Source organism: Elaeis guineensis, chromosome 11 (assembly GCF_000442705.2).
Source record: "Elaeis guineensis isolate ETL-2024a chromosome 11, EG11, whole genome shotgun sequence".
NCBI classification, from domain to species: domain Eukaryota; kingdom Viridiplantae; phylum Streptophyta; class Magnoliopsida; order Arecales; family Arecaceae; genus Elaeis; species Elaeis guineensis.
The window spans coordinates 79727539-79741088 of NC_026003.2; the positions used below are offsets into that span (position 1 = coordinate 79727539).

A 13550-nucleotide genomic window follows, 5' to 3' on the forward strand; every position below is an offset into this window, starting at 1 on the left:
TTATCATATGAACAAACTGAATATCTCTTTGCCTGAGCTATTAAACATCCTCAAAATAGCTGAGGGCCACATTAAAAAGGATGAGTGATGCATAGTCTTTGATAGTACCAAAAATAACTCTACTCACTATGTAGGTAGGATGAGTCGAGATCGTATCCTCAGGGACCTTGGGCTAAGTTGAGATTACAAAATAAAAGAAAGAAGCATTATTTTTGATTTAGAAAATAAATTATCTTAAAATTGATGTAATTAGAAAATAAAGAGCTCGAGAGTTTTGAATTAATTTTGCACTAGTAGAGTTGTATCTCTTTATTTTTATATTTAAATAGATATGATTAATCTTAAAAAAAATACCTATCTTTTCTCGGCACGTCCCGTACCCATAGATCACGGCACGTCTTCAGAAAGTACTAGGTTAACAACTCCTCTTTTCTCGACATGCCCCATACCCGTAGATCACGGCACGTCTCCAAAAAGTAAAAGTTGTTCCTAATATTAATCTAACAGGAAAGCATAAATAAAAGCATATGAAAGAGAGCAAATAAAGAACTCATGATGATTTAAATAAAAAGCATAATCTTTATTGCATATAAAGAAATACAAGAAAGTTTAAAACAATAAACCCACTCTATGTCATTACAAAATTTCTTCTCCACTCCCAAGACTGCTAGCCTAGCTGCTCATGAAGTAGTCCCTTTCTATTCCTCTATGCAAGGCTCTAGAAGAATTTCTGGGCTCTCCCTCCAATGAGAGTACAAAAGCCTTTTTATAGGTGTTAGGAGGAAGGAGTTTTACATGATTTTCCGATGTGGGACTAAAGAAAATATTAAGGACTAAAAGATGAATGGATGAGATGGAAAGATCACAAGCAGATAAAGAAAATACAAATTTTTCTTCTTGAAGTATTTTCAAGTATTAAATTTTTTCCTTTTATTTTAAGATCCCTCTGTTCGCCACTGTGTCTGCCTTGCCAAACCCCCAACGAACCCACACGCCCGCCTTGCCGCGCCCGTGCCCTTCCGCGTGCTCCTTTCGCATGAACCCATTAACTGTTTATACTCCTTTACAAAAAGAAACTTTTATTTTTTTAAAATGATGACTATATCCTTTTTGATTCCTTGCATAGTATCTTCATTTTCTATAATACCGTATGCATCCTTCTTTTATTTAAATTTTGTTTGAAGTCCAATTTTCTTCAAATTTGAGTCTTTTTGATCTACGAATCAGACTTTTGTATCGACGATCACCTTTCCTATAAAACATAAAAAGAAGCATCAAATTCTTAATAAATAAAATAAATTAAATATAATTTTTTACTTTAAATGACTTAAATTAAGTGTTTATCATGCCCCCAATTTGAATTTTGCTCGTCCTCGAGTAAAATAGATATATCAGTATTGTATACCGACTCGGTCTTAAATAAAAAGTAAGGTTAGGCATCCCAAAAGGTAGATGATACCTGGTCAGACCATTAAAGAGATACTTTATTGGATTATCAATTTGACCCAATTAGTGACTGAGTATTAACTAAAGAAATTTAAGAGCTTTTCTTTCACCAACTCCCCATTTTACTCTTTAAATCCTCTAACTTAATGTGAGAGAAGTTTATTATCTTCTTGCAATTTAGTTCCCTTATTATCCACTATTTTTTTTTAATATTGCCCATCTTTTTACGCGAACCACAATGCTTACTTAGGTGAAAGGGCCCGGTTACTCAGTAGGAAACTAATATTTTTTTATTTTTTTTTAAGTAAATTTTAAGAAAATTTTTGCATACCTCGACCTTTCCATCCAATCTCTCTGAAGCAGATTCTTTATTGAGATCAGTAAGAAGAGGGTTGCAGAATCACTCCTAAAATTTGGTCTACTCTAAACCCTACCATTCATTGGATTTTCTTAATAATTTATTTCTCAGTATCTCTAAAATTATCTTGATCGTTAATCATTCATTTATTAGGATGCCTAATTGACTCTTAATCAAAATAAAATTTAGATACACAAAACTAATTATTTCTGACCATACTCGAGGATTTGATTAATTTTCATTTCCTTCCCCCCCCAACTTAATCTACATTGTCCTCAATGGAGTAGGAAAGCAAAGAAAATAAAAGGAGAGAGTACACCTGGGATAATTTTGCTTCGAAAGTTGAAGATAGCTTCATTGATTAATAGGCCCTTGTTCTAAATTCCTGTAGCTGCAGTAAAGTAAAAAAAATATGAAATCATTAGGTTGCCTCCCAACAAGCGCTAAGTTTTATGTCTTCAGCCAGACGTCAAGTTTATTGACAGACTCTTCCATACAGAGCAGTCCTTTATTCTTAGAAAAAAATGAAGAACAAAATAAAAAAATTTGGGTTGCCTCTCAAAAAGCGCTAAGTTTAACATCTTCAGCCAAACGCTAAAAGAGTGTCTATCCTATTCCTGTTCGAATCTTAACATGAGTGTCGATCCCTCTTTCAGAAATAATATATCCTAATACAATTCTTTTCGCACCATGAAATGGCTCTTTTCCCAACTTAGGACAGGATTTGTCTCCATACACTGTTTAAGAACTTTGGAAAGATTATGGAGACAATCCTCAAAGGTGGTTCCAAACACAGAAAAATTATCCATAAAAACTTCAAATATTTATCCACCATATCTGAAAAAATGGCCAGTATGCACCATTGAAATGTAGCGGGTGCATTTCAGAGCCCGAATGGCATACGTCGAAAAGTGAAGGTGCCATAGGGGTAGGTGAAGGTAGTCTTTTCTTGGTCATCCAAAAATACAGATACTTGATTGTACCCTGAATAACCATCAAGAAAATAGAAGAAACTTTGTCCTACTAACCGTTCTAAGATTTGGTCGATGAAGGGCAATGAAAAATGATCCTTCCTAGTAACGGCATTTAGTTTTCTATAATCTATGCATACTCGCCATCCAGATGATATGCGAGTGGGAAGCAGTTCACCTTCTTCATTCTCAACCACAGTAATACCTGATTTTTTAAGTACTACTTGAGTGGAACTGACCCATTTACTATCAGATATGGGGTAGATGATTCCAGCATCTAACCACTTTACCACCTCTTTCTTTACTACTTCACACATGTTTGAGTTCAATCTCCTCTGCATATCTCGATGGGATTTGGCATTTTCCTTAAAATGAATATGGTGCATGCAAATGGAGGGGTCAATTCCTTTAAATCAGCAATGGACCAACCGATAGCCTCTTTGTGTTCCTTCAGAATACCAACCAATTGTGCTTCCTGATTAGGGGTCAAATCTGATGCCATGATTGCCGGGAGGGTGTCATTGGGTCCTAGAAATACATACTTGAGCGTAGCAGGAAGGGGTTTCAATTCTAACGTAGGTGGTGATTCTAAAGATGGGACTATTGGTGTACTGGCTAATGTGAGCAATAGCTCATACTTGATTATCCATGAAGGAGTGGTTTTATCGTGTGGTGTATCCAACAAATGTTAACTTCTTTCATATATCCCTCAAAGTCATACACTCCAAAGTGAGCCAAGCAAGTATCTAAGGGGTCTGGTGCTAGAATTATGGGTGTTGCATCTTCTATAATATCTTCTAGTATATCTACTTCGAAGCAACTATCCATTGATGGTCCTTGGAAGCACCAAACACATTCAGTCTCAGTTTCTTATTCCCAAACGATACGTCCATGACTCCTATCCTACAATTAATGCATGCATTTGCCGTAGCTAGGAAGGGTCATCCTAAGATAATGGGAACTTGTCTTGGGTTGCTACTTAGATTCATATCAAGAACTAGAAAATCAACTGGAAAGTAAAACTTATCTACCTTGACCAAGACATCCTCAAGCATTCCACGTGGTTCCTTAATTGATCTGTCGGCTAACTACAGTGTGACTAATGTGGGTTTCAGTTCTTCGAATCCAAAAAGTTCATACACCGAACTAGGTAAAAGATTCACACTTACCCCTAAGTCCAGAAGAGCTTTTTCAATGTGATAATCTCCTATAACACAGGAAATGATGGGGGCTCCTGGGTCCTTAAGCTTTGGAGGAGTGGCATGCTGGAAGACAGAACTAGCCTGTTCAATGAGGCATACTTTTTTTGGGATTTGTGATCTAGATTTATATTTTTGGATGCACAAATCCTTCAAAAATTTGACATAAGCAGGGACCTGTTTGATTGCGTCTAGAAGGAGAAGATTAATTTGGACTTGCTTAAACAATTCCAACATCTCATCAAGTCTTTCTCCCTTCTTATCTGCAGGAATAGAGGCTTTCAGGGCATCCGAAAATGGGACTTTCGGCAAGTAAGATGATTCCGGTATAGTTGGTTCATTCTCTATTTTCAGGTCCTCCTTGTTCTTGGGTGATTTGGCTTTGGTTAGAGGTTTAGGATCGATCTCATTGGTTTTACTAGTGTGTTCAATGACCTTCCCACTTCTCAGAGTCATAATTGATTTGGCATGTTCAGAAAAAGCTTCTGGGGTATTAGAGCTCTCAATCACAAATTGCCCTCTTGGGTTGCTCTCGAGTTGGCTAGATAATTTTTCTCTTTCCCTCCTACTGAATACAGTCGCTAGTTGACCTATTTGGGTCTCTAGCTTAGCAATGGATTGTGTGTGGGAGTTAAGGGTCTGAGTGTTGACTTCTAATCGTTCTAGTGCTTTCAGAACTTTTTCCTCAAAAGCTGAGCTGTGATTAGTAGTAGATGGTTGAGGAGCATTTTGAAATTGATGGTATGGTCCATGCCTATATGTTGGGTCCTGATATTGAGGTCGAGGTGCGGCAGGGCCAACCACTGGTTGTGGTCTCCAGAAAAAATTTAGATGGTTTCTCCAGTCGGGGTTATAAGTGCTCGAATATGGATCATTTCCTGGTCTGCGAGCTTGTTGGACTTGAGCTTGCTGAACCTGCTCGTGCACAAACTCAAAAATTGAGGTGCAGCTGGGCATTCACTAACAAAATGGTTTGGACTTGCACACAATGCACAAACTTCTTAGATTGGGTTAGGTGGAATCGGAGATTGTCCAGTATTTAGAAGACGGTCTAATTTTTGGGACAGTTCATCTACCTTACTGTGGATATCCATGACATTTCCAATCTGATAAATTCTACTTCTTTTTTGTTGAAGAATGGGTTGTTCTCTAGAGGTGGCAGACATATGATGTAGGGAATTCTCACTAAGTGCTTCAAAGAGCTGCCAGGCTTCATCCTCACTTTTTAGCATGAATGTCCCACCACATGATGCATCAACCATTTATCGGTGTTTCTCCGATAGACCATCATAAAAACACTGACAAAGTTGCCATTTAGGGACAGCATGGTGTGGACATTTACGAATGAGGTCCCTTAACCTTTCCCATGTCTCATGAAAAAGTTCACCCTCCAATTGGAAAAAACTAGTGATAGCTTTTCTAATTTGATTTGTTTTTTCAATTGAAAAGTATTTCTTGAGAAATTCTCTCTGAAGATGTTCCCAAGTTGAAATGGTTATAGAGTCTAAGGAGTTTAACCAATGCTTGGCTTTGTCCTTAAGTGAGAAAGGGAACAGTTTCAACCTAAGGGCATCATCGGAGAAGTTTTAGATTTTTACTGTGGAACAAATTTAAGAAATTCATCAAAGTATTTGTATGGGTCCTCGTTACTAAGTCCATAGAATGATGGCAATATTTGAATGATGCTAGACTTAATCTCATATTGGGTAGCTTCTACTGGAGGTGCTTGAATGCATGGAGAGTAGGTATACGAGGATGGAGTGAAATATTCTCTCAATGGGCGTGGAGGATTAGCCTCACCAGGTGCAGCCATGTTTCTAACTTGGATAGTCCTAAGAGTCTTTTCTAATTCTTCGTCTAATGGTTGCAAGTCAGGTTTTAATGATCGTCGACCTAACATGCAACTAAAAGGTCTATGTAGGACTATCCTAGTCTATTAAGGATTTTTTTTTTTTTAAGAGGAGAAGAGAAGAGAGAAAAGAATTCTAAAGAAGAGATCCTAAGAAGTCCTAAAACTAATAGAAGTATTAGTTGTGGTTAGATTTTAATTACAATCAAGTTAGCACGCAGTGGACTCTCTATCCTAAAGTTACCCTAGTTCTAGACAGCTCCTAACTATAGTGAGCCTTCAAGCCCTTCAAGTCGGAGCTTGACCAACCAACTGGCCAGGTAAGTGTAAGGTTGGTGGGAGTCCTCCTGTTGCTTTCCTTAGACACCAATTAAATTGGCCAGGTCAGTGAACAGAATCAATTAAAAACCACTTTCTTTCGGACCTAGTCGTCCCGCAAACCACTTGCCTAGACACCAGCTAGCTGACCAAGTCTAACCTGGTTCAACTCTCAGGGTCACTTGTCCTAATGAGCTCAAAATCCTTAGGGGTCAACGTCTAATTAATTTTAGATTAAGGTCTAGATTATGCAAATGCAAGGGAGTGATTTGTGGGCCAAGGAAGGGTGATCAAATCTCCACCTTATCTTAGTTAATGGGTTGCGCCCTTAAAGTTAATTATGGAGATGCAATGTAAAGAAACAAGGTGTCCAATCAAGTTAGAAATTTTTATATTTGAGGTTACGTTATTTTAGTTAAGTGTTATGAAATGTCAGTGATTTTTTTTTTTTAATTCAACCGTGCCAAGGTCTCTAGCAATAGTGCCAAAATTTGATGCGTAGTCGTTGATAGCACCAAAAATAACTCTACTCACTACGTATGTAGGATGAGTCGAGATCATATCCTCAGGGACCTTGGGCTAAGTTAAGATTATAAAATAAAAGAAAGAAGCATTGTTTTTGATTTAAAAAATAAATTATCTTAAAATTGATGTAATTAAAAAATAAAGAGCTCGAGAGTTTTGAATTAATTTTGCACTAGTAGAGTTGTATCTCTTTTTTTTATATTTAAATAGATGTGATTAATCTTAGAAAAAATATCTATCTTTCCTTGGCACGCCCCGTATCCGTAGATCACGGTGCATCTCTGAAAAGTACTAGGTAAACAACTCTTCTTTCCTCGGCAAGCTCCATACCCGTAGATCACGGTGCATCTCCGGAAAGTAAAATTGTTCCTAATATTAATCTAACAGAAAAGCATATGAAAGAGAGCAAATAAAGAACTCATGAAGATTTAAATAAAAAATATAATCTTTATTGCATATAAAGAAATACAAGAAAGTTTAGAACAATAAACCTACTCTATGTCATTACAAAATTTCTTCTCCACTCCCAAAACTGCTAGCCTAGCTGCTCATGAAGTAGTCCCTTTCTATTCCTCTATGCAAGGCTCTAGAAGAATTTCTGAGCTCCCCCTCCAATGGGAGTACAAAAGTCTTTTTATAGGTGTTAGGAGAGAGGAGTTTTACATGATTTTTTGATGTGGGACTAAAGAAAATACTGAGGACTAAAAGATGAATGGATGAGATGAAAAGATCACAAGCAGATAAAGAAAATACAAATTCTTCCTCTTGAAGTATTTTCAAGTATTAAATTTTTTCCTTTTATTTTAAGATCCCTCTGTTCGCCACTGTGTCCGCCTTGCCAAACTCCCCGCAAACCCGCGCGCCCGCCTTGCCGCGCCCAATGCCGCGATGCCGCGCGGCGATGCCGCGCCCGCGCCCTCGCCCTTCCGCATGCTCCTTCTGCGTGAACCCATTAACTGTTTATACTCCTTTACAAAAAGAAACTTTTGTTTTTTTTAAATGACGACTATATCCTTTTTGGTTCCTTACATAGTATCTTCAATTTTATAATACCGTATGCATCATTCTTTTATTTAAATTTTATTTTAAGTCTAATTTTCTTCAAACTTGAGTCTTTTTTATCTACGAATCGGACTCTTTGTATCGACGATCATCTTTTCTGTAAAACATAAAAAGAAGCATCAAATTCTTAATAAATAAAATAAATTAAATATAATTTTTTGCTTTAAATGACTTAAATTAAGTGTTTATCAATGAGGCTCCAGTTCAAAGAAAGAATTGAACCCTAAAGGTGGCAAGATGAAGAAGAAGGGAAGAAAGACTCAGACAAGGTACTTGCTTTCACTATGGCAAGGCAGGATACTGAAAGAGGAATTGCAAGTCTTATCTTGCATCTGTAAAGGCTGGTGCAAGTAATGCACCAAAAGGTATGTATGAGATATGTATAATTTTATCATTAAGTTCTTCTAATTCAGACTTTTAGGTATTGGATACCGTCTACGGTTCTCATATTTGCAAGTCATTACAGGGGCTGCAGAAAATTAGAGTCTTGAAGAAGGGTGACTTCAAACTCTATAGTGCTAGAGGGGAGTCCATCCAGGTAGAAGTTGTAGGGACATATATCTTGGAGTTACTTTCTAGGAAGATCTTAAAGCTTAAAAACTATTATTATATATCTAAAATTTTTAAAAATATTATTTCTGTGCCATTGCTATTGCAACAAAGATATGAAAAAATGGAAAGGGCAATGGTTGCTCAATTTCTTTTTCTAATGAAATTCTCTATCATGGCATTGAATAATAATCTTCTAATTCTATCTCTTAATGATAATATATTTTATGTTGATGAAAATAAAAAATAAAAGAGAGAACATATAAAGAACACTTTACTTTGGCATTATTGATTTGGTCATATAAGTGAGACAAGAATTAACAAGTTATACAAAGGAGAATTTTTTTATCCTTATGATTATAAATCATTAAAAATTTATGAATCTTATTTTGTGGGTAAAATGACCAAAACTCTATTTAGTGGATATAGAGAAAGGACAAATAGGTTATTAGAACTTGTACATACAGACATATGTGGTCCTATGACAACTAAAGTCAGAGGAGAATACTCTTATTTTATTACATCCACTGATGATTTATCTTAGTTTGGATATGTGTATCTTATGATTCATATGTTAGAAAATATGTTCTAAAGCCAATCGTGTGACGATTATGCTAACTATAATTGTATATAAATTGATAAATAATAAAAATTATTTGATATTTTTTATCACAAGGATATATCTTTTAGAAAACTCTTATGTTGTGATAAAGTCTTTAGAACTACTTTGATCGATAAAGAAAGATTTATCGCATAGTTCTTAAACTGGTTCGCGATCAAACGATACACTATTACTAGGACAATAGCGATATCAAGCATAGGTCATTGTGTACCATATGTGTTAGTTATCCTCATAATCAAATGGTATGGAGATACTGATATGGCATGCAAGTGAGATGTAAGAGTATATCATCACTAAATGTGATCAACTATGGAGCACTCTGCTGTCAAGGGTAGCTCGGAAGGTATGGGTATAAGTGTCCCTCCGACCTGAGATCACCATGGTGACTTGCAAGCAACTCACTGTACTTGGGTACCAGATTAACTGAGTTTTTTAATTTAGTGATGAAAGATTCTAGGTACCGTCAAGTACTTGTCAAATCGATGCATGAGTCAAGATGGGATTGACCCCTCTAAATTGGTAGGAGATATACATCAGTATATTTTAATTTAGCAAAATTTGAGTCCGGATAATCTATGTGATGGATTTAAAAAAGATTAAAATATAATATAGATTATTTATCTAGGATTGACAGTTAAATTCTAAGTCATCCTCGAGCATTAGGATCAAAGGGATGAATTATACGGTAACCATACACCAATAGGTTCTTGAATGTTGCTTCACCTTCATTCGATCTATCCAGATGTCGGGTCATCATTGCTAGATGGTTACATCAATTGATTCAGAAAGGTATTCCTGTGCTACCAACTTAGGTTCGAACCTATAAGGTCACACTCAAAAGAAGTTTCTGACTGATCATATGGCTGATCAACGATTGAGATCGTTAAGGGCTTAATCATCAATTTGATTGATGGTTAACTTTATGCAAAAGTTGTAATAAATTAATTTATCAAGTATTAATAAATTAATAAAAAAATTAATTAGTAATTAAATTATTGATTAGCTCAATTTAATTAAGGAAAGAGGATTAAATAAAATCTAATTAAATTAGATTCAATTAGGTTTGACCCGATTAGGTTATGAGATGACCTAATCTCTAAGAAAGAATTATCTCTAATTTGATCAGAACTTTGGTCTAATTAATTTTTAATTTAATTAAAAATTTATAAATTTAATTATATTATATTTTATTATTTTATTTGGACTAAATCAGATGTGATTTGGTTTAGATTCAAATAAAGAAACTTAGAGTCCTTATTGAAATAGGACTCTTCTCCCTGCGCCAACCCAGTTTGCATACCATATATCTCCACACACAAAATTATTTTTTGTGAGATTATTTTACACCAAAGATTTATTTTCCTTCTCTATCTCAAATCTAAATCTAATTTAGTTTTGATAAAAGAAAGGCTCTAAAATTAGATTTCAAAATATTCCTTATCAAGAGGTCGAATACGGTAGCACTGTCTACGGTCGAGGCTGAATACATTGCAGCCGAAAGTTGTTGCACTTAAATCTTGTGGATTAAGCAACAACTCGAAGATTTTGGTATCAAACTTAATGAAACTCCCATAAGATGTGATAACACTAGTGCTATAAATCTCACTAAAAATCCAATTCAGCATTCTAGGTCAAAATATATTGAAATCAGGCATCATTTCATAAAAGAACATGTTCAAAATAAAGACATAATTCTTGACTATATTTGTACTGAAAAATAATTAGCTGACATCTTTACCAAAACCTTAAGTGAAGATAGATTCTATGAAATTAGGAGAGAACTAGGAATCCTTGATCCATCTGCTTAGGTGTCTCTTTGATTCCAAGGTATCAATGCCAAAAATTTTTTTAGCTTAATTTTCATCTTTTCTTTTGATCTCAAAAGCTCAAAATTATTATTCTTATAATTAATTTTTGGGTAAACATCCTTCTCCCAATATTTCAATTTTTTTCGAAATTGTTTCATCACTTTTCTGAATTTCACTGTGCCATGAGTCGACCCCCAAGGTCGACCATAGGGTAAACTTGTAATATTGACTAAATCCTTCGGGCACTCTCTTTTTGTTGGAAATCTCTCCTTGAGCTGACCCAACTCTCCGCCTTCTTCCTTCCACCAAACCAAAGGTCTTCCTCTCTTCTTCCTCAAATCCAAGCTTTCTCTCAAGATCCCTCTCCCACCGTCTCTCACCCTCTAAATCGCCCTCTTAAAACCAAGTTCCTCCCTTTCTCCTTCCTCATTTGGAGTGACTCGAGCTTACCCTAGACTCTACCCATCTTCTCCAAACTGGCACTCCACTTCTCGAAAATCCTTATCTTTCCACTAAAATCCCTTCATCTCTCCCTCACATTTGCTCTCCTAAGTTCTGTGCTAGTCCTGCCTGTGCAAATGGCTCCCAAGATGAAGCTTCTACAGAGGAGGAAATCAGTTCGCGGGTTGGAGGAAAGTGTGCGTCGAAAAAGACTAGCAACCGAGACCACTTCTGCTTCAAACCCTGCTCCTGCTTCAGCTCCAGCTACAATCCGGTCTCCAATCAGCCCTAGTAAGGTACCCCTCTCCGATAGGAAGGTAGAGCCCGGCAAAAATATTGATTTCAGATTTTTTGAAAAGGAAGGGTTCTCTATCGGATCAAAAATTAAGGACCAAGGTTGGAAATTCTACTGCTCCCTAAAGAAAATACTTATGTGGATCTTGTTAGAGAATTTTACCTGAATTTAGGATATAGCAATGAAGCAGTAAAATCCACAGTGAAGGGTGTAGACATTAACCTAGATCCTGTGCTTTTGGGGAAGATACTTCATCTACCTTGTGAGGGGTACACCAACATGGAACTCCTAGTTAAAGAGGAAGGAATAAATGTTATTCTAGGGAGATCCTTCACTGGTAGTCTAAACAAATTAGAGGCAAAGATTCTTTCCATTGAGATGAGACTGCTGCACCACATGGTAACTAAGTTATTTTTTCCTAGAAGTGGTAGACATGATCTTCTCTCTAGTCAGGATATCTATATTATGTATCATGTAATTACTCAAACCCCCTGAACCTCCCGGCATTGATATTTGAGGCTATGAGAGAGACCTTGAATAGGTCCAAGGCACACTTGCCTTTTGGAATGGCTCTCACTTTAGTATTTAGGAGGTTCGAAGTTAGCTTTGAGAGGGAGGCTGTAGCTAGACTATCTCACTCTGATACTATCAACCGCCATACTTTGCACTGTATGGGATTTTCTAAAACTGATGGTGGTTGGATAAAAGGTGTGAAAGAGAGAGCTGAGGATAGAGCAGAGGAGGAAGGACCATCCTCACCACTTCATGATCACAGAGCAGCTTCACCAGATATTCAGTTTATTTCTGATCACGAGGCTGGCCCGTCAGAGTCTGCGAGGAGACATACTTCAGTTCAGCAACCAGACAGCAGAGCACATCCTTCAGAGATCAGATTGGTTGATGATCAGATAAAGATGATATCTCAGCGTGTAGCTTCCATACTATCTCGACAGTTGGGTACTTCAGCTTTTGCACAGAAATCGACATCTCACGATGTATCTGATCAGACATTGATCCCTCACATCTCTACTATCTTTCAGATGATTTCTGATCAGTCAGTACACATTGAGCAGCTTGAGGGTTGTATATTGAGACTGACTGACAGAGTTCTTGACTTGTAGGGGAAGTGTTAGCTCTAGCCCATCCACAGCCACATGAGGACATCACTGAGGTCTCAGACCTATCTGCGGAGGCAGCCAGACTACGAGGAGTCTTAGACAGTGGTTTTGACTTCCTGAGGAGAGAGATCAGGGGCTCTAGTAAATATGCTTTCACTCAGTTCAGTGCACTGCTACAATCTATTTCGAGAGCTCTGAACCTTCTGGACACCATCAGACTCTCACTCGTAGCACAGTCCTTTGCTTCTCAGCCTTCAGGATCTTCTCACCCATCAACTCGTGCTGGCACCTCTACCTGTGGCAGAGGTAGACCGGTTGAGGTCGAACTCATGGACATGATCCTTCATCTCCTCACCCCATCTCTGATTCATCAGACTCCGATCCATCCAGCCATGATATCTGTTAGATCCAGTGTAGTCTGTCCTTTCTTTAGTTTTTGTCTAGGATCTATCTTATGGGCCATGTAATGTAATGTTGATTGATTGACTCTTGGATAGTTTCTATCCATGTCTTTTGTACTCTAAGTTAACACTTATGTATTGAAACATCTATGTATTCAGTCACCTTTTGGATATATATATATATATACTTTGACTTTCAATGAATATCTCTGAATGTGATCAAATTGAATTACTTTTAAATTATGAAATACTTGAATAGCAATATCTTTTAAATGAATAAATTGATATATCTTTTACGATTGCTATATTGAGAGGGAGTAAAATAATAAGCAATAAAGAAACAAGCAATCAAAGAAGGCAGTTAAAGAAGTAAAATTGATCCCATCAAAAGGAAGGAATAGAGAAAATATATTTAAAAAAAAGGGGAAGTAGAGAATCTCAATTGATGCTGTCAAAAAAGGAGAGTAGAGAATCAAGATTGAGATTGAGAAATAAGAGCAATAAAGATTTAACAATAAGTAATAAATAAAGATTGAGAAATAAGCAATAAAGAATGAGCAATAAGTAAATTGTTAAGCAAATGGGCAC

General features: G+C 36.6%; 1 non-coding gene across 1 annotated transcript; it reads left to right on the forward strand.

The window, feature by feature from the left end:
• Positions 1-5294: 5294 nt before the first annotated feature.
• On the forward strand, positions 5295-5400 carry LOC140852766 (small nucleolar RNA R71). The gene has a single exon (XR_012135664.1). It is a non-coding gene; the product is annotated as a small nucleolar RNA R71 (small nucleolar RNA).
• The last annotated feature ends 8150 nt before the right edge of the window (positions 5401-13550 follow it).